This window comes from Mus musculus, chromosome 7, assembly GCF_000001635.26.
Source record: "Mus musculus strain C57BL/6J chromosome 7, GRCm38.p6 C57BL/6J".
Classification (NCBI taxonomy): Eukaryota; Metazoa; Chordata; class Mammalia; order Rodentia; family Muridae; genus Mus; species Mus musculus.
In genome coordinates this window covers 29,429,769-29,453,827 of record NC_000073.6, presented here as the reverse complement: position 1 = coordinate 29,453,827, position 24,059 = coordinate 29,429,769, and the positions used below count along the sequence as shown (strand labels likewise).

The following is a 24,059-nucleotide window of genomic DNA, read 5'->3' as shown; positions in this document are numbered from 1 at the left end:
AAACATGCAGCCATCTGCAGAAGTGTTCAGACAGTGAGTGGGCCTTTTGAGCTGTAGAACAAGAAGAGGCTCACAGAGGCTGCCCTAGGAAGAGTAACATATGTATCAAAGTCCGGTGCAAACCAGAAGAAGGAGTGCTATGTCCATCTCTCTCCCCTGAGCGCTTCCAGCTGTGGTCCGGAATCTCCAGATGGGCGTTGCCATGGAAGCACCCTCCACCTCTCACTTCCTGACTGAGTTTATTTGCGAGTTTCCCATGCTGGTGCCAGTTCCCAGCTGTAAATACAGACGTGGCGGGGTCCCTTTTTCCTGCTGCCTTGTAGCTGCCTGAGGGCGGATGTGGCTAGAATCCAGCGGGAGAGCCTCCTCCAGCCAGAGGCAGTTGTAGAACCTGCCGTGTCACAGTTTCTCTCCGTCCCAGCATGCTGTCTTTCAGGATGGTGCCAGCAAGCCTCTGCCTGTGCTTGGAAACACTAGAGTCCAGCTTGTGTCTGATGGAGACATGAGCTCATGAGAGCTTCCTCTACCACCCTGCTCCTGGGGAAGCCAATGGCCGGCGTTTTATTCAGACCCCCCACCAAGGCTGATTTGTCACCCTTCTGGCGGAAACTGTGCTCACTGTTCTTGGCCACAGAGAAGAAAGGGCTCTCTGACCTAAACAAAGGAACTGCCACCAAGATGAGGGAGGTCCGTGGCTCCCTGCTCCCTTGGACTGAAACTGTTCATTGTAGAATAATTTTGTTCTGCTAACCAGCATTGTCCACTGTCGTCACACGAGATGGCTGTGGAGGCTTCAGGCAGCACAATCTCACGGGGCCACCATGATCTATGCTAAAATGTCGTGTGGCACACACATGACTGAGCTCAAGTGTGCTCAGGCATCTTTAAATAATTTTTAATCCTTTTAACAATTTGATCAAGTGTTTATAATTTCCCTATTTTACAGCTGGGGAAGCTGCAGCAGGGGGTAAGCTAAGTTGTTGGCCAGATTTCTCCACAGCAGCCGTTTAGGCAAAAGGAGGGGATTTAACCAGAAGATGCTGATGTGGCTCAGAGAACCAGAGCTGGGCCTCAGAAAAGTCTATGGACCAGGCAGGCAGTTCCTTGGTTGCAGGTAAAAAGTAGCAACCAGACCTCGAACAAATGAGTGAAGGTGAGGATGTACTCCAGAAACCCAGAGGCGGAGCCAGTGTCTGTGGTGGTTAGTCAGGAAGGCGGGACTGTTCCCAGTGACCTACTTTGTTTCTATGCCTTCATTGGTTCAGAGGAACCAATTATTTCAGCATTGCCTACCACCCTGGCCTCCCAAGAGGCTGGAGTTGTATGACCCTGTCCCTGTCCTAAGAGGTTAGTTATCTGTCCGCTGTGATGCAGAGCTTCTGAGCTCCTCTCTGATGACATGTGTTGCTGGTATGTCTGATGGCGCGTGTTGGTGGTATGTCTGATGGCGCGTGTTGCTGGTATGGCTTTCCTAGAAACAATCACGGTAGCTAGAGGGGGTGTGGCTGTGATAATAGAGCCCATCCTGAACCCAGATGCTGGGGGGCATCCCCAAATGCCTTGGGATCAGAACATGAGTATGCTCTTCCTCACGGAGCCCTCCCCGCATCTCTGTGTTACTCACTGTCCCCCAGGAAGACTTGCTTCCTGCCTTTCCTGGTACTGCAGAGGAGGCCTGGCCATCTACAAGCTGCACACACCTTGCATCAGCCTTCCTTCCGGAGAGTCGTTCTCAGACAGTACCCAGAATAACCTGAGGACCTGAAGGTGTCTCTCCGTGGACTGTCTGGGGCCGAGGCGTGAGCTGTAGTGTACAGTAGGCTCGGCTAAAGTGAGTGCTTTCCATCGAGGGCATAGCCCCTGACGTCTCCTGTAGGCTTGCCTGCTCTGTCCTCTTTATAGGCCCCGTGACCCGGGATCATGTGAGCAGTACTCTGAAGGACAGATGCTGGGTCACACTTCTTGACTGCAGTCACCCTACAGCTTTGATTCACAGATGCTCTGCTGCAGGCTGAGAGTGACCCATTCATTTCTCAGATTCTAGAAGTGACCTCTTGTGGGCAGGTCATCGCTGCACTGTGGCCCACCAAGCCTAGTTTGCTGTGACCTCTGCCCACCACCCATCCTAGCCCAGTCCTGTAGGACTCTGCACCTGCCCTCTGCATCCTGACCCTCTGCTGTCCTATGCGTGACGTTTACTTTCTCTTCCTGGGCCACTCCTTTTTGTCCATGGGTTCTCCTTCCCTTAGTCCTCTGACCAGACTAATGCCAACGCCTCCTTTAGATCCCCCTCACACAGCACTCCAAAGGGCCTGCTTCCCCCTCCCCCGCAGCCCAGCCTCTTCTCTGAGCTATGAAACCTGCATCGTCAGGACCCCACCTCTGTAACGTCAGCCCCCTAAAGGCAAGGTCCAAGCCCCTTTGGTGAATGGCGTAACTGTTTCCCAAGATGTGCCTTACTTTAACTTGGACGTGGGGAGAACCGACATGATCACAGAGGTAGAATACCCCTTTAAAAGTGGTTGGTTGGTTGGTTTGTTTGTTAATTTCGGTACCTGGCTTGAAAACAGCCTTGAGCATGCTAGGTAAAGCTGACCTCTGAGCTTTTTCTGAGCCCCCAAGGGTCTTTTATCCAGAGTGCTTGAGACCAGAAATGTTGCAGATTTTGGAATATCTGAATATATGTGAGCTATCTTCTGAGTGGAAACCAAGTGTGAACACCAAATTCACTTCTGTTTGAAATACCTCTTGATCCAAATAACCTGGGAGCCGTTTTATGTAACATAAGCACGCCAGCGTTGGCTGCGACTTCAGGTCAGGCATCGGATTGTCCGCGTGTGTCTTCTCAGCACTTTTTGGGAGTTGAAGAATTTTTGGATTAGGGTTGATCTTACCACTGACAGTCACATAATAAAAACAATCACCTTTATGAGTTTCCTTTTCCTTTGCTTTCTTTTTATGTTCCTTAGCCTTTGGGTTGCAACCCTTTGGGGATCAAATGATGCTTTCACAGGGGTCACCTAAGACTATGGGGAAACAGATACTTAAATTATGACTCCTAACAGTAGCAAAATTACAGTTATAAGGTAGCGATGACAGTAATTCTATGGTTGGGGGTCACCACCATATGAGGAACTTTATTAAAGGGTCACAGCGTTAGAAGGGTTGAGAATCACTGCTTTAAAGTGTGTGTGTGTGTGTGTGTGTGTGTGTGTGTGTGTGTGTGTACACAACATGAGTGTGGTGTCCAAGGAAGCCACAGAAGGACCTCAGGTCCCTTGAAGCTGTAGTAGTTGGGAGTGGCCTGATGTGGGTGCTGGGACCTCGGTGCTCTGAAGGACAGCAAGTGCTCTTAACCTCCGTGGCATCCCTCCAGCTCGAGTGTCTGTTCTTCTCAGTGCCTCACTCTGACTCAGATCCGGGCTGGCCTCAGATCTGTACTGATCCTCCTGCTGGGATTCCAGGTGTGAGTCACTACATCTGGCCACCTTCTGGTTTTACTTCGTTATTTCTACCCTGCCCTCATATATGGACACATGTGGCCACTAGAGGACAGCTTTGTGGAGTCAATTTTGTCCTCCTCTTTTACATGGATTCTGGAGATCAAACTCAGGTCACTAGACTTAGGTGGCAAACACCCTGAGCTGCTGAGCCATCTTGCCAGCCCATAGTTACCTTTGGAATGGCTAATTCCCAGTAAGTGGAGCTTTTCATACACCACCTTCAAGTGATTCCCACTCGGCAGCATACAGTGATGAGGACCCTTATGCGCTGAGTCATAAGTGCTAGCTGCTATGTTAAATCACTGTATCATTCCGTTAGATCCACACAACCAGCCTCAGAGACCAATAATAGATTCTGTCCCCATTTCACAGTTGAGGAAAGGGGAGAGCAGTGTCCTACCAGCCCCGTCTCACTGCTGTCTTTTCTCCCTTGGGTGGTGGTGACACAGCCTTAGATAGTGTCTTTTGGCCAAGGCTCACATCTAGTGTAGAGCCTCCGCAGTCAAGACCCAACCATCATGAGGCTTTGGTTGGTTCCAAGTTGAGTACCAGCTTGTTGTGTAGTGTGCATTTTATATATGTACCAGAGCCATGATTCCAACCTTTTGTTGAGTACCTAATATTTTCAAGCATTGATAATTAAAATCTATCTGTGGAATTTGTATATTTTCTTGTATTTTTGCAGTGCTGGGGAGCAAACCTAAACCCTTGTGAAGGTAGACAAGGGTTTATTACTGTATCCCCAGCTTCCCAGTGATAGAATATAGGCAGGTGCGCAGCTTACACGGGAAACAAAACCGTGGCTGATGGGGATTGTGGCAAGTAAAATGTGGAGGGGAGGGGAGGGGAGGGCAGAGGAGAGAAGAGAGCCAGCAAACACTGTTGGGTGGGTGAGTTGTCTGGAAGGACAACCCACACACAAAACCAGTAACCATGGCTTCCTCTGGTCAGCACCATTCCATTGGTGGATTCCAGGTAGGGTCTCTACCATTTAGCCACGCCCTCCCCCCCCCACCCCACCTAGCACAGTTTTATATCACTTCATGCTTGATAAAGGAGAAAAAGTTTAGGTGCTTTTTATCATTATGTGAACACAGGCACAATATCAAGTGCTGACATTAGGTGATGGCGGTTTTAAGGGTCTGTTGTGCACATGGTTCTTCATTGCCACGTCGGGATGCAGCCTCTGACTGTACAGTGGAGAGTCACCCTCCAGTCCCTGTCTGCCAGCTGCCCAAGCTTGTCTTCCACATCTACCAGTTTTGTGTGTGGGTTGTTCTTCCCGAAACTCACCCACTCAACAGTGTTTGCTGGCTTCCTCCTCCCCATGGCACATTTTCCTTCCCACAATCCCCATCAGCCGGGGTTCTGTTTGTAGCATTTCTGCCACCCCAAGTCCAGGCCCTGAGTTTCTGTCCTTAAAACTGCCTCTTCCTGATATCCTGAACCCCACTCCTCACCTCTCCCCATCCCATTAGCTGCTCACGGTGTACTCGGGTGTGAGCGGCATCATGGCCAAGTTCTTGAGCGTGTTAGTCAGTGTTCTCTAGAAGAGCAGAACTGATAGAATGAGCATAGAATCCAGTCATTGCTCAGTCCACGAGCCTGGAGGGCATACCCTGGAACCCCAAAGAAGTAGGCTGTAACGCCATTGAAAGAGAAGACCTGCCAGTGAGAACAAGAGCAAGCAGGCAAAGACAGAGCCAGCTTCCTTCCTCGTGTCCTTCAGACAGGCTGCCACCAGATTAAGTGAATCTTCTCACCTGGAAGGTCTGGATTAGAAGTGGATTTTCCCACTTTTAAGAAAACACTCCCTCATAGGCGGGCCCAGGCATCTGGGTTTTAGTTCATTCCAGATGTAGTCGAGCTGACAACCAAGAGTAACCATCACAGTAGGGAAGCCGAAGTCTGTGGGCTCCGAAGGAGGGCCCAGATGGGGGGCACAGCACAGCAGCAGGAGCCCAAGCCAGTGTCCCAGCCCCGTGACCCGCTAGCCAGCCGAGCAGACCTTAAACACATCACTGTGCCCTCAGTTGGAACACAGATGGAGTAAGAAATAATCTGTGTGGCCCAGATTCTGAGGGCCTGCGGACACAGGTTACACCGGAGGGGACATGATCACGCTCCATTGCCCAGCCAGGGAAGGAGCACACAAGCCAACATCAAAGATGGTACCGTCGTCCCCTCTGCTTACAGCACCCTCCTCTTCCCTGTCCCCTGCCTGCTGTTCCTCTTCTTGAATGGGTCCTCTTTTCCCATCCTCTGCATCAGCATTCAGCTCCCTCAAGCCCCAAACTCACTTAGTCTCCCTGTACGCTATGCCGTGTGCATGGAGGGTGTGGATGGCGAAGGGGTTCGTCAAGTTGTATACTAGTTTTTCCTCTTTTAGAAAAGTCTTTGTTACCATTGTTTATTTCTGAAAACGTACTGAATGCTGCTCTGAGTCCAGCCTAGGCTATGTGATACTAGGGACAAGGCAGTGGACAGGCCAGCCCTAGAACATGTCCTCCCAGAACTGGTCATGCACACACAGGGGCAGGACCCATGTCCATAGACATCAACAAACCAGAAAGCTGAGGGCTGGCATAGAGGAGGCATGCGGGTAGCGTAGGTGCTGTGGGCACCCAGAGGAAGTACGTACCCATTAGCCTCACCCGCTAGCCTCGGGGACAGTTAGTTGCAGGAGGAAGAGAACAGAGCCAGCTAAGCCAGGGCAGTCTGGTATTCATGCCGTGCCCTTAGGGCCAGCCACCTGCCTCTTCCTTCGTGCTTGTCTCAATCCCTCTGCAGACTGCCTGGCCATCCACTGCCAGGCTAGGCACTGATTGTGGAGGACTCACATCTCAGGGAAATAGGTGGTCCTAGAGTCAGTCTGTACCAAGAAAACAAAAACTAGTTAGGGAGGTGGTAGTGAGCCCGAGGTGCAGTCTAAGGGACAGATGGTGCCAAGGGTCATTTCAGGATAGGCCCTGGGGTGTGTAGAGTCAAGATTGGAAGAACTGGAAGGCCCACACATGCAAAGGTGGAGCTTGCACAACAGCCAGTACAGGACGTGGGTGGGGCCAAGTCAAGACATGCAGGACGTCCAGCCTGAGTACTTTTTTGGTTCTGAGGGTAGATAGCATAAGAGAGGGAAGGGTGAAAAAGTGGGGTGGGGGGCGATGTTGAGTACTGACATGAGCCATCCAGAGAGAGACTCTGTCTGCCACCCAGAGTCCGTGAAAATAGGACACTATTTCTCTTGGACACTCTTCCTCGCCGGGCATGAGAGAAGCACTGCTTAAAATTATGACAAGAAAATATTTTCCCTTCCAGGGGTATGAGAGCAGAAGGCCTGAGCAAGCACCGTGGCCTTGTTACAGGATGAGAAATGGGGCCAGATAGATAGTCCCATGGTTAAGAACATTTGATGCTCTTGCAGAGGACCAGAGTTGAGTCTCCAGCATCCATGTCATGCAGCTTACAACACCTGTAACTCCAACTTCAGGGGATCATCTGCGCATGCGTGCGCACACACACACACACACACACACACACACGCTCATGCTCCACACGCACGTGCGCACCTGTGTGGTGGTAGGGTGCAGAATGAAAGACTTAGGAGGCCTGTGTAGTGGCATACTATGCAGCTATAAAAATAGGCTGAAACCCGATTGGATGGCCTTCTGTGGGCATGGCATGCCACCAAGTATAAAAGTGGGGGGGGGAAAGCCGCTTCCTTACTTCTCAGCTGGGAAGGGCATGTTGAACAATGAGGCCTGCGCAAGCTCCAGCCTGGCTGTGGCTGGGAACTGCTATCTGCCTCAGAAAGCAAGTGGAGAGTTGTCTTTTGGGAAGGCAGCGTGGTCTTCTCCCCTGACACGGCCTCCCACACTGTTGGCAGACATTGCTGGGACTAGAGGGGTGGGGACTGAAGCCACAGAGTCTGGGTCTTCAGTGTGGTCAGAAGAGAAGACTGGTTTTAACCAGAACACTCTTAGGTGGGTGTGGTTACCCAGAATCCACCTCTGAAAACTCAGCCCTCGTGCCACCAGTCACAGACGCAGATTCCTTTGTTTGTATGTTTTTGTTTTACTTTGTTTTGGTTGGGGGGTGGGGGGGTTGTTTTACCCAGGGTCTCTCTATGCAGCCCTCATCTAGAGCTTGCCCAGGCTAGCCTCTAACTACATATGATCGTTATTCCTTCACAAATGCTGAGATTAAAAGCATGTACCACCACTTCTGGTTTCCTCGGTTATAATTATGTAACACCTCTTTACCCAAGAAAAGGGAAAAATGGAGGAGGATCAAGGTTTTGTAAAGATTCTAGTGCCATTATACCTTGGAATGCTCTGAATGTATGGAAAACCGCAGTGTAGTTAAGTTTTAGACTACTTGCCCAGAATTCCCCAGTGAGGGGCTGGGGGCATGGCCCAGTGGTAGAGCCCCTGCCTAGAATCCCCCAGTGAGGGGCTGGGGGCATGGCCCAGTGGTAGAGCCCCTGCCTAGAATCCCCCAGTGAGGGGCTGGGGGCGTGGCCCAGTGGTAGAGCCCCTGCCTAGAATCCCCCAGTGAGGGGCTGGGGGCGTGGCCCAGTGGTAGAGCCCCTGCCTAGAATCCCCCAGTGAGGGGCTGGGGGCGTGGCCCAGTGGTAGAGCCCCTGCCTAGAATCCCCCAGTGAGGGGCTGGGGGTGTGGCTCAGTGGTAGAGCCCCTGCCTAGAATCCCCCAGTGAGGGGCTGGGGCCGTGACCCAGTGGTAGAGCCCCTGCCTAGAATCCCCAGTGAGGGGCTGTGTGGTAGTGCACTTGCCTGGCACATGTGAGGCCCTATTTGATCTGATCTATCTGGCTAGCTACAGAGAAGGATCCAGGAAAGCAGGAGTGAGCTTAACTGGAGAGGGCTCTGATGAGTGTGTCCAAGTGAGTAATAATGGAGGTTGCTTAGGCATGGAAAAAGGAGACAAGGAAATGGATTTGGATATATTTTAGAGCTAGTGGCATAAAAGTACTTTCTAATTCCAGAAGGATAGACAGACAAGTCCCCTCTCTCTCTCTCTCTCTCTCTCTCTCTCTCTCTCTCTCTCTCTCTCTCTGCATTTGTTAACTGATCCCTGCTGATGAGCAGTCGAGGATCCCACCTCCAGGCCCTGGCTGCTGTAGTCTGAACTGCTGGATGAATCTGGAAAGATTGAGGGCAAGAGCTTTCATCAGAAAGAGCCCCTGCATCAAAGGCCAGGCCCCGCACAGCCAGCCTGCATAGACTCACATCCCAAGCCCAGCTCGGCGCTGGTAGATGACAGCAGCCATCTGAATCCAAGCCTCAACACACAAGGGTGCTAGCCTTGTGGACAGTCTCTCATGCTCCCCGATGCCTTGCCGTCTCTGGGGTGACTCTCCCCTTGAGGCTAAGTCCACCTCTGTTCCCCACCCTCCTGAGCTAAGTTCTAGCCACCGTTGCAAAGTCCAGATCGCTTTGCTTTCCCAGGGACTCAGCAACAGCTGGCCAGGATTCGGTTCTGGGCCAGGGCTGGAGGAGGTGTGTGGAAGGCATCCTGTTTGTATGAAGTGATTCTCCCTCACGCTCTGGCCCTTTCTCTCTGGGCCTTCTGGCCTTGTTCCTGACAGTACAGATTCCATGGGTGATTGCTGCTGGTGGTCTCCCTCCCCCTCTCAGGAGAGCCTCAGGCCTCTAGGTTCCTCTGAGTCACCCAGTTATTGAGGTTGGCTCAGCTAGGGTGAATTTAAAATTGGCTGTGGAGAGTGTCCTTGTCTTTTGCTGCCATCAGAGCCCACAGGTCCTGGAGACCTGGACCCCGCCCTGGCCAGGAGTCTTGTCAGATTTGCATCTCTGAAAATTCACTGACTGGAAACTAGAAGGGACCACAAGTCTAAAGATGATGAATGTGATGTGTCTCAGTTCATTCCAGGTTCAAAAGGAAGAGAGGAAAAAGGGGAGAAGCGTATTATGTCTATGCATGTGTGTATGTGCATGTACACAGCCTCCAGGGAGAAATATATAGGGCATGAATGAGCTGAGTGTGGCTTCCTAGCTGCTGGGGGAATGTGTGAATCACTGTGACCTTTACAGAAGTCAGTCGGGGGAGGGCTTCTTACTTATTTGAATGAGCAGAATGTGCCTGTGAGAAAGCATTCAGATAAAAGCAGAGAGGTGTACAGTGAACAGAGACTCCTTACTCAGTGCCTGCCACCCTGAGCCCCTACACAGTAGACCCCTGTGTCAGCTGTCCTCTCAATAAATGGAAGAAGCACTCAGCTCAACTTGGAAATCAGTTCATTGACCCAGTACTGCCAGTTCTAAAGTGACACCCTACAGAAAGACACAGCCCTGGTGCAAAGGGACACCTAGTGCAGCGTTGTCACCGTAGCACTGTACAGGTGGGAGTAGTGCACAGGTGGGGGCGGTGCACAGGTGGGGGCGGTGCACAGGTGAGGGCGGTGCACAGGTGGGGGCGGTGCACAGGTGGGGGCGGTGCACAGGTGGGGGCGGTGCACAGGTGGGGGCGGTGCACAGGTGGGGGCGGTGCACAGGTGGGGGCGGTGCACAGGTGGGGGCGGTGCACAGGTGGGGGCGGTGCACAGGTGGGGGCGGTGCACAGGTGGGGGCGGTGCACAGGTGGGGGCAGTGCACAGGTGGGGGCGGTGCACAGGTGGGGGTGGTGCACAGGTCTGGGCAGTAGCACTGGCCTTGAAGCTTACCTGGGCGCCTCTCTGTTGATGAGGAGAAACTGTGAGTGGACCATGAATGCCCCTGCCTTTTTTTTTTTTTTTTTTTGACATGGTATTTCTACGTTTCCCTGCTTGACCTGGAACTCACTATATAGACCAGTCTAGCCTCAAACTCACAGAGATCTACTTGCCTCTGCCTCCTAAGTCCTAGGAGTAAGTGCATGCACTTTGATGCCTATCTTCCTGTCATGTCTTTAATATGCTGTGAGTGGCCACGTTCCCACAGGACTGCCTCACTGGTCTACCTTAGGGCACCCTAAGCATTCCCGCTGCAGGGCCCAGTCTGTTCTCAGTGGGGCTCTGCATGCTCTCGCTTACTCTCTGATCCTCTGCTCCCAGGAGCACGCACACGTTCCCCTCAGAAGACACATACCCAGTGGAGTGAGAATGATGACCTTATGGGTCACACCATGCTGCCTTCCGTGACACACTCGTCCTGCTTACCCTCAGTGCTGCCTGTATGCATGCCAGCCTAGAGAAGAGAGGATGCTGTGACTGCTTCTCACCCCTGCAGCGGCCCCTCCCTCGTCGCCTGGGCCAGGCTTCTTTCACTTAGTGTCTTCCAGACTCATCTCCATTGAGCATGAAGTCAGGCTTTTGTTTCTTCTCATAACTGAATATTCGTGCTATGGGTGCTTGTGTGTATGATGTTTGCTTAACCATTGCTCCCATGTGGATGCCCTTAGATGTAGCTCCCTTTTCTTTTTTTATGCTCTAGCTTTAAATGCATACTGGCTTCCTGCATGCTAATTTCAAAGCCTGTGCTTGTGTAGGCATGTGTGTCCTCCTGTGTTTCTCCTCGTTATCTGGGATATGAGCTTTGAGGGCCTGCCTGTGCGTGCATGGACTTGGTTCACTGTGTCTGGCACTTCTCCCTGATAGGTCCACCGTAGGATGATGCTCAAGAGTTGTCTGATGACCGACTCAGCGTATCTCCTGTTGCTCATTCGTCATCTCACCTAAAGCAATGCTGACCACATTCTGAGCAGAGCTCTGGGGAAGCTGTGTGTAGCTTTCTGCTTGGTGATACGGAAAGTGTGTAGGTCCTGGAGCAGGAAGATGCTTTAAATGATAGCGGGTGCTCTGCCACTGAGTTTTTGTGACTGTGGTCATTTCATGTGGAAGATGACAGTGTCACCTGAATGGTGCATTTCAAATGGCTGTCAGAGCCAGGTATGGTGGCAAACACCTGTAATCTCGGCACTCGAGAGAAAGAAGTGGGAAGATCACCAAATGTTTGAGATTCACCAAATGCTCCTCCAGGTCAGCCAGTGAGAACCTGTTCCAAACAAAAGAAAGCAAAAGGCTATCAGTAGCAGAGATTGGAAAGATAACTGTGTAAGCTCAACCAGGGGGATTTTTTTTTTTTTCTAGTGAGTAAAATGTCCACAGCATGGCCCCTGAGGCCAGCGTGGCTGCCTGATGGTCGCCAGAAGAGCAGGATCATTAGTCAAGGATCCTTCTGCTTCGCTGGCCCTGAAACAAGGCTGTCAGTCATCCTTAGATAGCTTATCTAAGTTTATCTGTGCTGCTGCAACAGATCAGTGAGTCTGCCATGAAGTGAGGGAGCCAGCTTGATGACTCTGGAGGAAACGCCTCCAAGGCTTCCAGCAGCTTCCTACTTCCACTTATGACCACTGCTAGCTGCAAGAGAGGCTGGGAAATGTAGTCTTGGAAGGAAGGGAAGTGGCCGCCGAAGCAGCTCTGTTATCTGTCCCCTTCCCACAGAACCTGAGCCACAGCAGCATCTTGTGCTTCTCAGCCTTGGCCCCCCGTACTGCGCCCCCTAACCCCCGACAGGGGCCCAGAATCAGGGCCACAAAGTTCTCCTTGTGTCCGATTGATCAAGGGATAAGACTTTAAGATTAGTGGAAGTCCCACTGTGTCACCGGCATTATGAGGACATTATCACATTTATGAAGCACTTTCTGAGGACAGATTCTGCTGTAAACAGTTGTCACTGAATCACTTTTTAAACATATTCCTCCCAGAGCCCTCATTATTCCTACTTACCACACGAAGGAACTCAAAGGTTAAGTAACTGTGGATGTTTTCACTGATAAATTCTTCCCTTTTACTGCATTATGAATAAGAGGATTAGAAACCAAAGCCTGACCTATTTTGGTGGCTTGACCACTGTCCTAACTTTCGCCTGATTAGCTGGGGCTGGGGGAATGCTTTGTGGAAACGCACCCAGCGGCGGAAACCACACTGACAGGCTGTTTTCAGTGCAATGCAGGAATGGGCTTAACTCTTGGCATATCTAGCAACCGGCTGGTGACAGGAGGAGAAAGGGTCTGTGAGCTCTGCAGGATTTCCCAGCCAGCAGAGCACGTGCAGATGTGTGGGCAGGCTGGGCTCAGCCTGGACTTAGCCTTAACGTGACCTTTACGCCAATGTTCTTGAAGGCTGAGGAAAAAAAGCTAGACTCGGTTGAGGTCCTCTGAGAATTGAATCAGCCCACACATCTGCCTTTCTAGGTGCATTTGACCAATCCTGCTGGGCAGAAAGCTTTGAGTTCCACTGAGTTTGTCTCTTTAAGACACTTTCCAGGCTGTGTCTATGACTCTTGGCAAACCACTGGCCGTGTGATAGAGCAGCCCACAACTTCGTGGAGCATGGCTTTCAGGTGTCTCGTGCATTTGGCTGTTAGAGCTTCCATACACAGTGCTGTCATTTCAACCCACAGAACAACATTAGAGGGAGAAGGTCAACTCCAGCATAGTTCATGCTCTCACCAACCTGTATCCACAAGGTAGCTGTACCCGCCTTTGCCAAGAAGCCAGGGTTCCCAAAGGAAGCCCATCTCTTCTGTGGACAAAAGGAGACCATCTCAAATCCAGCTGTCACATCAACATTCCAACCTGAGAAAGGCGAAGGTGCAAATGCGTCCCACCATCTTGAATAAGACGTCATAAGCCGGGCCACATAGTGAGTTGCAGCTAGCCTAGGCTTCATAGTGAGGTCCTGTCTCAAACAAACCAAAGCTAAACAAAGGAAAAAAGATGCCACTGTTGCCTAAGGTGAGGTAGCTATACTCCTGTGTTGTGCAGTGCACAGTGAGTTTTTCTGTTCACTTGTGGGTCTCTGAGTGGTTGATGCCTTGTAGAGATAGGAAATAGGGTAAAGAGCGAGCCTGTTCTCTTCCCATTGTATTGTTGGTGGCTTCCTTGAGAGAGGTTGATTGGTGGGTTTTTTTTTTTTTTTGAGACAGTCTCACTATATAGCTCAGGCTGGGTGGGTTTTGTTTTGTTTTCTGAGACAGGGTTTTTCTGTGTAGTCCTGGCTGTCCTAGAACTCTCTCTGTAGACCAGGCTGGCCTCGAACTCAGAGATCCACCTGCTTTTTCCCCCAAGTGCTGGGAATAAAGGTGTGCGCTGCCACCAACACCCTTGTTGGTGGTTTTGGAGTTGAATCCCCTGGTTTCAGAGCCTTCTCTGCTACATACGAGATCTGACATGAGCTCTTGAGTGTCTTGGGGTTCTTATTGCTGGGATAAAACGCTGTAACCAAAGCAGCCTGAGGAGGAAAGGATTAGCTTTGTCTTACCATGTGTAGTCCATCATTCGGGAAAGTCAGATCAAGAACTCAGGCAGGGCAGGAGTGGAGACGGGAACTCACACCGAGGCCCTGGAGCAGTGCTGCTTACTGGCTTGCTCAGCCTGGTTTGTTAGGCCATCAGGGCCCCCCACCCAGGAACGGCACATTGCCCACAGGCCAGCCAAGCGGAGGCATTTTCTCAATCGATGGTCCCTCTCCCCAGCCTAGCTTGTGTCAGGTGGACATAAAAACTAACCAGGACATCCGATCTGTGGAGAAGTTGCCAGCAAGAGACCTCACCGGTGAAGGTGCCGGCTGCAAGCTTACTGACCTGAGTTTGATCCCTGGAACCCCTATGGCAGTGGCCAGAGCCAGTTCCCTCAAATGTCCTCTGATGTGTATATGCTGTCACCGGCATGCTACACAGGTGTGCACACAACCATCAATCAACCAGTCAGGCGCTAGAGGCAGGAAGATGAAGAGTTCAAGGTTATCCTCAGCTCCATACTGAGTTCAAGGCTATCTTGGGCTACAGGATACCCAGCTTCACGATGGACAAGCAGGAGTGAGGGTCCTAGAGGAGCAGGTTGTTGGAAGGGTTTGGTGACTCTCAGTAGTCAAGCGTTGACAAGAGTGGTTTACACACACACAGCAAAACACAAATCCACGCTTGACCTTGCCGTGGGAATTTGAAGGGAGAATGAACGCATCACCGAACTTATTTCTGTCCGTGAGTGAGATGGTGGGGCTGAGGTAGTGGCCGGCACGGGGGTCACTGCACTCCAGAGGAAGTGGTTAAAGGCCGGCTTGGGCTGCGCAGTGAGACCCTGTTCCAAAATAAAAAAAGGAAAGGAAGAAATTTGCCAACTTTCTTTTCGAAAACGTTTGTTCCAGCTCTGTTACCACCCACAGTGACTGAGAGTTCCCCTCGCTCCAACACTAGCACAGTTGGTGGTATCAGACTGACATTTTGGCCAATCTGCTGCGTGAAACGGTCACACACAGTGTTGTTTTCTCTAAGCAGCCCCATTGCTGAGGTCTGCCTGTGAGCCACGCAGCCTACCTGGGCTGGCTGCTGGCTGCAGGCTGGAGGACAGCCCCCCACAGTGTGTGCGGTGTTCCTATAGCCTTTGGCCCTGGGCCCCCAACATAGCCTCAGAGGCAGGTCAGTCAGGGGAACGGGCAGTGAGGAGGTGAGGTCCTTGAAGCCAGCGATTCAGTCATAGTCATTGAGGATGGCATCCGTCACCAAGGGTACACACTAAATCATTGTGTGGGTTATTAATAGAATGTGGGTCATAAGAGAAAACGTGATTAATTGCAGCATGAGCTCAGCGGCTGTTGAGGGCCTCGGTTTTCCCAAGGCAGAATTCTTTCTTCCCGTATCAGCTCTTCTTTGTTGGACTGTGGAGGGAGGCAGTTGAATGAGCAGGTCTTTCTCTGAGTTGATATTTCAAAGATGGGGTGGGGCTGCATATACTGCAGATTGCTTCGAAATGAGGATAAATTGAGCAACTTTTTTCATGTCCCAGAGGATGCTCTCAGACTGTCTGGAAAGGAGAGCGTAGGCCATGGTGCAAGGCCACAGGGTCTGCTTCTCCTACACTCGGCTTGGGATGCCCAGGAAGCCACTCACACAGCTGGCTGCTCGGCCGAGAGAGACTTGGCTATTCATCATGACGCGTGCTAAGAGCAGGCGTCTGGCCAGACCCGGTATGGTAGCATACGCCAGTGATTCCAGCACGCGGGAGACCGAGGCAGGGGGTTCTTAGATTTGAGGGCAGCCGGGGCTTTATAGTGAGACCCAGCCTCCAAACAAAGAAGAACAGAAAACATGTGAAAGGAGGTTGTTTTGATTAGGCTTGTGTTGCTGTGACGCAATACCTGAGGCAGTATAAGTTTAAAGGAGGAAAGGTTTATTTTGGCTCACAGTTCCAGAGCTTCCCCCCCCCCCCACCCCATGCTTTCTTGGCCCTTTGGTTTGGGGCTGCCAGGAGCACACGTGGCCGATGTTAACAATGTGTGCTTCAGGGGGGCTCAGGGGGGTTCAGTGAGGGTCAGCTCCATGTTCATTCCCCTGCAAATAGCCCTCAAAAGATTGCTTTTGGGCAAAGCAATTACGGTGTTGTGGACCTTCGGTCAGACACTGCCCCGGAAGCTCATTCTGTAAAGCAGGAAGCAGTCGGTGCTGCCGGGAGCCACTGCTGTGGGGGTCACCTCTGTCATGGTCTTTCCTCTGCCATCTTGCTGGAGGTTGTGCCCCCTTTGGGGCTGGAGTAGACCCGTGAGTGTCCCCAGGCTGACCCTGGTCCCCAGAGGCGTCAGTACACATCCAGAACCCCGTCTCCTTGTCCACCAGACAAAATGACAGTGCTCCTCTTCCTGGCCCCGGAGGACTCACCCACAGAGTGGCTCCTCCCTGGAGAGAAGCAGCTAGGTGTCCTGAAAGGGTCCTGTTCCCTTAAACACAAATGACCATGCACTCCTGTTCTCTCAGGTCCCTTCCTGTTCTGTTATTTCTGTTAGGACAGAATTGCCCTGTCTTAAACCTCAAAAGGAGCCTAGTAGCTTGGGATGCAGGAATCCCAGATCCGGCCTGACCAGAGTTGACACTTACGTATTCCTATCAAGACTTTGCTAGGTCAGTCCCCGCCTACTGCCCCTTCTGCACAGTGACAGAACTCCCAGGGCCAGCTCTGATCGGCCTGCGAGTCCCTACTGAGATGTGGTGCTTGGCCTGTGAGTGCAGTGCCTGTGACTGATGAGCCAAGGTCTTGGGCGTGCAGGGTTGGCACCCTCCCTCCCCAGGGTTCTGAGGAGGCTCAGGTGTCCCAGCTCTAGTGCCCTCCTTCCCTGCTGTCCTCTGAGCCGCCCTTTACTTCAGTGACCCCAGGCAGACAGGCCTCTAGTCTTTTGCAGTCCGAGGTACCTAGCCCCGAAGGAAGGAGAGCCATAAGCAGCTAGGAGGCTCCATAGCGCCCTTTCCCTTCTGGAGTGCCAAGCTGAGGCAGGAAAAGCTTGAGCCCAGGATAGCCTCTTCTGGTGGATGTGGGAGGGGTGGAGGGACTTGTAGTTTGTTGTAGTGGTGCACACCTTTAATCCCGGAGTTCAGACAGCTCTGTGAGTTCAAGGCTAGCTTGGTCTACATAGTAAGTTCCAAGACAGCCAGGACTACATAGTAAGACACTGGTCTCAAAAAACAAAAATGTGTATAACTAAAGAGGAAGGGGAAAAAAAGAAAAGAAAAGGAAAGAAAAGAAAAGAAAAGAAAAGCAGTTTCCACTGCACTCCTACAGGGCCTGGTAAAATTTTACAAGTACTTTACTCAGGGGCTTCCTGGTTATCCCAGGAATTTGCTAATAGCAAGTCTGATGGTGACAAAGAAGGTGTCCTTAATATTTCTTTCTGCTTCCCTCCCATCCTGTGAAATATCTCGAAAGTCAAAACTGTTTGGACAGCTGAGGAACAGGCAAGGACCCAAGGGGCTGCTTCTGGGTTCTTCTGAAATGTGTGTTTTTCTGGAGTTGCTGGCTCTATGTATAGTGACTGTTGCTAATTTTATCTTATGCCTCCCTAAATGGCATGGTAGTGAGCTCTGGGAATCAGTGAGAACAGCAGCGGCCTGGCCTCTGCCCTTCTGTGTTAGTTGGGAGCTATTTTTCTTGAGAACAAACACAAATCAAGGCCATCCTGCTTATGTAAAAGAGGGACTATACAGATGCAGCCCGGGAGAGCCCACTAACAATGGCATCGGGAATTGCAGGGTCCAGGCCTCCAGTACAGTGTCAAGGGTGCTGTATCTTCCCTGGCTCTGGGCTCTTTGGGTCCGTGGTTGAGTTGGTCTTCTGTGTTGTTTTGTTCTTAGAGGGGCTGAGATGGTCTTGGCAGATGTAAAGAGATATAAGTGACCCATCAGGCAGGACCAGCCACCCTGTTGCTCTCCTTTCCTCCTCCCTGTCCTGGGGCTGCTGTCCTTGCTTAGCTCACCTGGCGTCCAGGCCAGGAACGGGGCAAAGCAGTGCAGTGACCTCAGCGTGAGGCCAGGTCTGGATCATGTGCTCCTCAGGGCCTTGCCCTGCAGAGGTCCTCAAGCCTGTGTCCGTCCCTGTCCCTAAACCTCCTGAATGTGCCACCACACCTGGCTTACCTTACTCACCTGTTTCTAAGTCACTGAATCCATCACTAGACCTCAGTTGTAAAGTAGCAAGTATGTGGATAGATCCAAGCACGCTGATGCACACAGAGCAGCACCTGGGAGCCTGAGGCCAGCCTGAGCTACAAAGTCAGCCCCCCCCACCACCACCACCCCCCCCACACACACACATGCACAAGAAATGAAAGAAAAGAAAAGCAAGCACGGACTTGGTTCCGTTTTAAGACATCTTGATCTCTGGATGGAATTGGGTCCTCTGCATCCTTTCATACCCGTTTCCCGTGGACATTTGGAGGTTGCCCTTCTAGAGCTCCTCCCGACTCAGGGCCCTGCGTGTGCTAGCACATGTAGTATGAACAGACTCGCTTCATCCTTAAAATGCTCAACTGTGTGCTGGCAAGATCGAACAAGCCTGACAACCAGAGTTCAATCCCAAGAGCCCACCTAAAGGTAGAAGCAGAGAGCTAACTTCTAGAAGTTGTCTTCTGATCTAGAAGTGCACATACATGTGTGCCTGCACGTGTATACATTACTTTATACACTCACAATTTTAAAATCTTACCATTCAGATAAATAGAACCATACCAAATATTCACGCGCCCAGACTTGTGTCAGACAAGTACTGCTTGTCACTTCTGCACACATAACTCTCGGAAAGGAATGTCCCTGTGTGTCCCACACTTGTGCATCTGTCCTTTGTCCTCACTGTCACGGTGGCCATGCACTCCTGCCTCAGGGCCTTTGCACCAGCTGTCCTGTGGCCTGGAAGCTCTTTCCAGGGCAGGCATAGTTTGTGATCTTAACCCCTTTGGGTGTCTTTCCCCTCTGTGTGTTAGCAGCCCTGCTCCCTCCACCCCATGTTCTCATCTCAGTTGGCATCAGACCCTAGCCAGCCCTGGTCTTGTGCTGTGTGCTTGTTCGGCCAACTCCTCTCCCTAGGACAGCGGCTCTCCTGTTCTACTGTGTTCTCAGTTGCCAGGCTTTGGTAGGTACCTGTCAAGTGTGACAGGTGACTGTTAAAGCAGGAAGACCCTGTGCCCCTTGGCCAAAAGCATGACCTTTTCTTTTTCCTTTTCATAGGTGCATCACCTTTGACCTTGCCCTTTGACCTTTGGCCTTGGCTCTTGTGAGACCTGCAAAGGTGCACTAGGATCCAGGTAAGTACTGTGGCTATTTGTTTAAAATTTATAAATAATACACATGCCTCTATTATTTTTAAATATGCATACAAAGAGTATCAGAGAAGAGAACCGTCTCTATCACTGCCCCAGCCCCCCCAGCCCCACAGCCTCCCAGCCTCCCAGCCCCCCCAGCCTCCCTCAGAGATAAGCTCTGTCATTCATTCACTGTGCCATGTGCTGCTACCCCGTTTCCCACACACACATATGCATGCTTTGTGTTTCCGTCTGTCCTCTGAGAACAAACCCAGGCTGTACAGATGCTCTGGTACCAGCACCTCAGCAGCAGTGTGTCTCAGAGAGCCTCGTTCACAGGCAGTTACAGTCAGGGGGTTTCGGTTTTGTACGGTCTTCATTCAGTTTAAATTCTATGTAGAGTAAACTTCACTTTGGAATTCCCTTGCGAACCTACTACACAGGGAGACACAAAACGGGCCTATAACCCTGCCGTATGCTGCCACACTCTCAATAGGTTCAAAGCTCTGTGGTGGCGGCATAGGTGCTGGCTGGCACACGATTGAGAATATGTATGTGTGGTAAATACCTATCTGGATGTGTAGGTTTAAGTCGGTTAAATTTGGGAGAATTTGGGCGTGATTTTTTTTTTTTCTCACAAGTATCATGCTCTTTCATGTTCGGTGACAGATTTTAGGTCGTGAAGTCAGTTTCAGGGCGCACGCTCTTTTGGTTCCTAATGAAGCATCCCTGAATGCCAGTGCCAGCCTTTATGGCAGGGTTCTGGGAGCAGTGCTGCCTGGTTCTGGAAAGACAGGGAGACCTTGGCAGCGTGGGCAGTGGGAGGGAGGGTGGAGATTCTGGCGCCAGATGCTAGAAGTGTTACCAGCTGACACAGACACCCGAGGCCACGCTGTGGGACTCAGTGAACCCTGTGAGACCACGTGGTTCCTCCCTAAGTGTTCCTGTGAGGCCAGATACTGCTTCTTGCATGGGTACGCAGGTGGTTTTGTTTATTTCCCTGGTTGTCCCAGAACTCACTCTGTAGACCAGGCAGGCCTTGAACTCCCAGAGATCTGCCACCTGCCTCTCCCCTGTCCCCCGCACCCCCCAAGTGTTGGAATTAAAGGAGTGCGCCTCTAGGTGTTGGGTTTCTCTGGAGCTGGAGTTCAGTGGTTGTGAGCAGCCCTGTGTAAATACTGGGAGCCAAGTTTGGGTCCTCTGTGCCAGCGATATGTGCTCTTAGCTGCTGAGCCTCCTCTCTTGGTTTTTGAGACAGGTTCTTGCACTGGACCCTATGGCCTGTGTATGACTTATCTGCCCCGTCCCCAGCCCTGGGATTACAAGTATGTGCCACCACAGTTGGCTCTTTTCATGAGTGCCAGGTCCTCGTGCTTGGGCCGCAGACACTCCACTAAGCTATCTTTCCAGCCAGTCATGACAACCTACTGTCCTACAGTCTGTACCAGGTCCCAGCACTCTCTAGTCTTTTGTGACTCGGGAGGCATGCCACTCTGTGATTGTGCAGCGTCTGGATTTTGCTTTGTTTGATGTTTTCCCTTGACTCTATCAAGGCGATATTGTGAATGGGAAGAGTATCACAGAGGTAATGTCTCCTCCTCAGGGTATTGTCCCAGGGATCCACGGTGTCTGTGATTATGAACCCCCCACCCCCTGCCCCGGTGTCATCTGACTCACTTGGCTAAGGTGGTGTCTGTCTGCCAGGTACTTCCCCTGCCAACCCTACCGTCATTTTCCAAATATAACTCAAAGGCTTTTGGAGGGAGCTTTAAGACTCTGACGAAGCCTTGCTTATCCACAAACTTGCATGCACTAATGCCAGCATCTGCTGGGAGCTGCCTCCCCTCTCCGTGTCTACTGAGGTATCTGCAATGTCCCCATAGCCTCCCCATCTGTCAGCTACAGTTCGTGGCTAATTGGTGCACGGGCTAGAGGGAAGGGCCTTGTCAGGGTAACAACCTTTGATTTAAAAAAATTTCCCATACTCTGTGGTGGGCCAGGGAAATAGCTTGATGCCGCCCCGTTTCTGTGGGCTTTTCCCCTCTTGGCCGGCTGCAGGGTTGCTGCTACAGTTCCAGACAGCACAAAAGTAGGGATTAACTCCAGTGACCCGTGCGAGCACTCCCAGAATCCCCTAGATAACACCACTTTCATCTCACTGGGCAGAGTGGTGTCACACACACACACACACACACACACACACACACACACAGCAAGGCAGGTAGGAAAGTTCATTGAAGCTTCAACCTTCTGGCCAGAGGAAAGGGCAGTGGAGAGAGCAAATGGTAACCGGCCAGCAGCAGAGTGTCTGGCTCCACAGGGGAGAAGAGCGGTAATAATTGGTATTAATGGGAGCTGACTCTTGGCCAGGCCCTGCTGTAAACACTCTCCATGCATGAGCTCACTCTGTCCTTACACCCACCCTATGAGGTCACCGCCATCATTGCCCCTGTAATGGTGTGAACACTGAGGCACGGCATGGGGAGGGTGCTTACAGAGTAGTGGGCCCGGGCGGACTCAGGCAGCCTGTCTTCAGGGCCCTGCCAGGCCCGGCTACATTCTGTCCAGCTCCTGTCTGAATTCTTCCAGCCAGGGACAGATGTGGTGTCCTATCTTGCTTTATGCCTGTGTGTAAGCCCCTCCCACTAGTCTTGGTCTGGTTCTGGGTTGCCCCACCAGTCATGTGTCCTCCTTGCCAGACTCAAGGGACATGGTGGGGGGGCTTGTAAATTGCCAGGGAAAATACTTATGGTCTTCCTTTCCCAGCAAACGGTACCCTCACTTTTAACTATTCGGTCTATTTTTTTTTAACCTGCCTGGCATCCTGCGGGTTGCTTCAGCCCACATTTCCTGTGTAACCCCCATGCTCATCCCTGTAGTGCAGCGTGTCGGCAGAATGACAAGAAATGTAACCAGGAAAGCCGCAAGGCCATGGGCATCCCCGGCAGACACCTAGTCCTCACTTGGCTTTCTCCAAGTCTGTTGAATCAAAATGGGTTCACAAGGAACCCAAGCACACCTGCCCAGAGTCCGGTCTCAGCCGCGCCACTGGCTGGGCCCACTTGGGCAGCTTAAGCCATGGGGGCTGCTGTTTGTCCCCAGGGGTGGTTCCAAAGGTTAAATGTGCTTACAAACTTAAGTACCTGGGACAGTGCCTAGCAAGGGGTGGGAGTGGGGCTGGGGGAGGGTCACTTAGTGGATGCTGGTGTTGCTGGTGCTGATGGTGCTGATGGTGGGTGGCTGAGGCAGCTCGTGTGCATTCGCCCTTAAAGCTGTACCCGCAGCCGCAGCCGCACCACTACCACTCCCCGCTGCCATGGCGATCCTTACCCACTAAATGCCGAACTCTCAGGGTGCCTAGATGTCACTGACCTATCTTCTGAGAACCGGAATTTGCTGCTAGCTTGAGGCTTAGGCCAGGAGTTTTACAAGAGAAAACAGGAATTTTCTTTGGTGTGCGCCAGGAACCCACAGCTGTTGGTCTCCCAACCTAGTTTCTCACGACGACGATGTCCCTAGGCTTTTTAGCACTGGCCTGGGGATTGTGACTGCCCTTGACCTCTGCAGTCAGAACACACGGATGCTTTGTACAGCCCATCACCCGAATCCCAAATTAGACCTGACAGTGTGATTTATTCTCTCGGATGGAGCGGGAGGGCAGTGCCCCAGTGGGTACTTCTTTGGAAGGTTGTCAGCCCGAATTAGCCCACACCCTTCATGCATCCTTGCTGCTTAAGCATCCTCCAGCTAATAGGGTTTCCAGGGTGGCTTTGGCTTCTAAGCAGACTCTTCTGTCTCCAGAGACTGGAGGTTGGCTGTGTAATCCCTGAAGAAGTGACAGTGTGTTTGATGAGACAGCCTGCAGCCTTATCTAAAGACATCAGCTCTGGGTGGGACCTTTCATCTTCCCAACAGGAAGTGGAAGTAGCACTTCCCAGGGAGTAAATGCTCTGTCTGCCCCTCCCCCAGGCCTTTCACTGCTGTAACCCCCTGCAGCCAGAGACTGCCGCTTTCCAGCAGCCACCAAATCTCATCACAGTGTCTCTGCCCCTAGTGACTTTATTCATTCACAGGACTCCCAGCCACGAGTGAGACTCTAAGGTGGCAACAAATGAACCTGAAGTCCTAAAGTGAGCACTATCAGTGCCATTCCTTGCTGGGTCATGTGGCATGCAGCAGGTCAGATGGAGCATTGATTTTGTGTTTTGGGGGGGGGGGGGGGCAGGCCTTGACTGAGGCTCTCCTGTCTTGAAGCTGAGCCATACAGCTCGGGACAGGAGGATGGCAGAATGTGCAGGGCTCTGAACAGTACGTGTACTTCCATCTCCAGCCAGGAAGGGGAAGAGGGCTTGAACACACACAGTGATGACAGAGTAGATCTGTGTGGTGCTTACTGAGCACCTACTACATTCCATGCCTCCTTGGGACTCTGCAAATACGGTGATCAGGTGTTTCCATCTTTGGGAGCCTATGGCTGCTGTACTCAGAAGATCCAGAGCTCAGGTACATAGGGGAGGAGGAGCTTGGCATGTGTAGATACCTATTGTGGGAGGGGCCTGAAGGGTAAGGAGAAGTCACTGAGTGGAACTGAGATGGGAGGTCCCAGTAGAGGGAGCATGCAGTACCGTAGAAAGAAAGGTGGAGCCATCATGATTGGGAATTCTGGGCCAGCCTGGGCTACATGAGAGACTTCATCATCCCACAACAAACACATAAAAAGCCTAAAACAAGCTGCTAATGATAGTGAACACCCATGATGCCTGGGTGCAGAGGCAGAGAAATCACCACAAGTTCAGGGCACCCCAGGACTACATGGAGTGACCCTTTCTCACAAGAAGAATACAGAATAGACAGGGCTGGCAGGATGGCTGAGGGGAAAGAAAGGCGTTTCTGTCAAAGCAGAAGACCTGGGTTTGCTTTCCAGGAACCACGTGATGGAAGGAGAGTCAGTTGCCTCTGGTGGCTATTCTCTGACTTTTATAT

General features: G+C 51.7%; 1 protein-coding gene across 15 annotated transcripts in view; it reads left to right on the top strand.

Annotated features, from left to right (window-relative positions):
• The window catches only part of Sipa1l3 (signal-induced proliferation-associated 1 like 3), a 198,790-nt gene that overhangs the window by 65,334 nt on the left and 109,397 nt on the right, over positions 1-24,059 (top strand). For all 15 annotated transcript variants that reach the window (XM_011250732.3, XM_006540405.3, NM_001081028.1 and 12 more), the window contains one exon: positions 19,003-19,079. The gene's annotated coding sequence lies outside the window, so the exon portion shown is untranslated. The remainder of the gene's footprint in view (positions 1-19,002; positions 19,080-24,059) is intronic.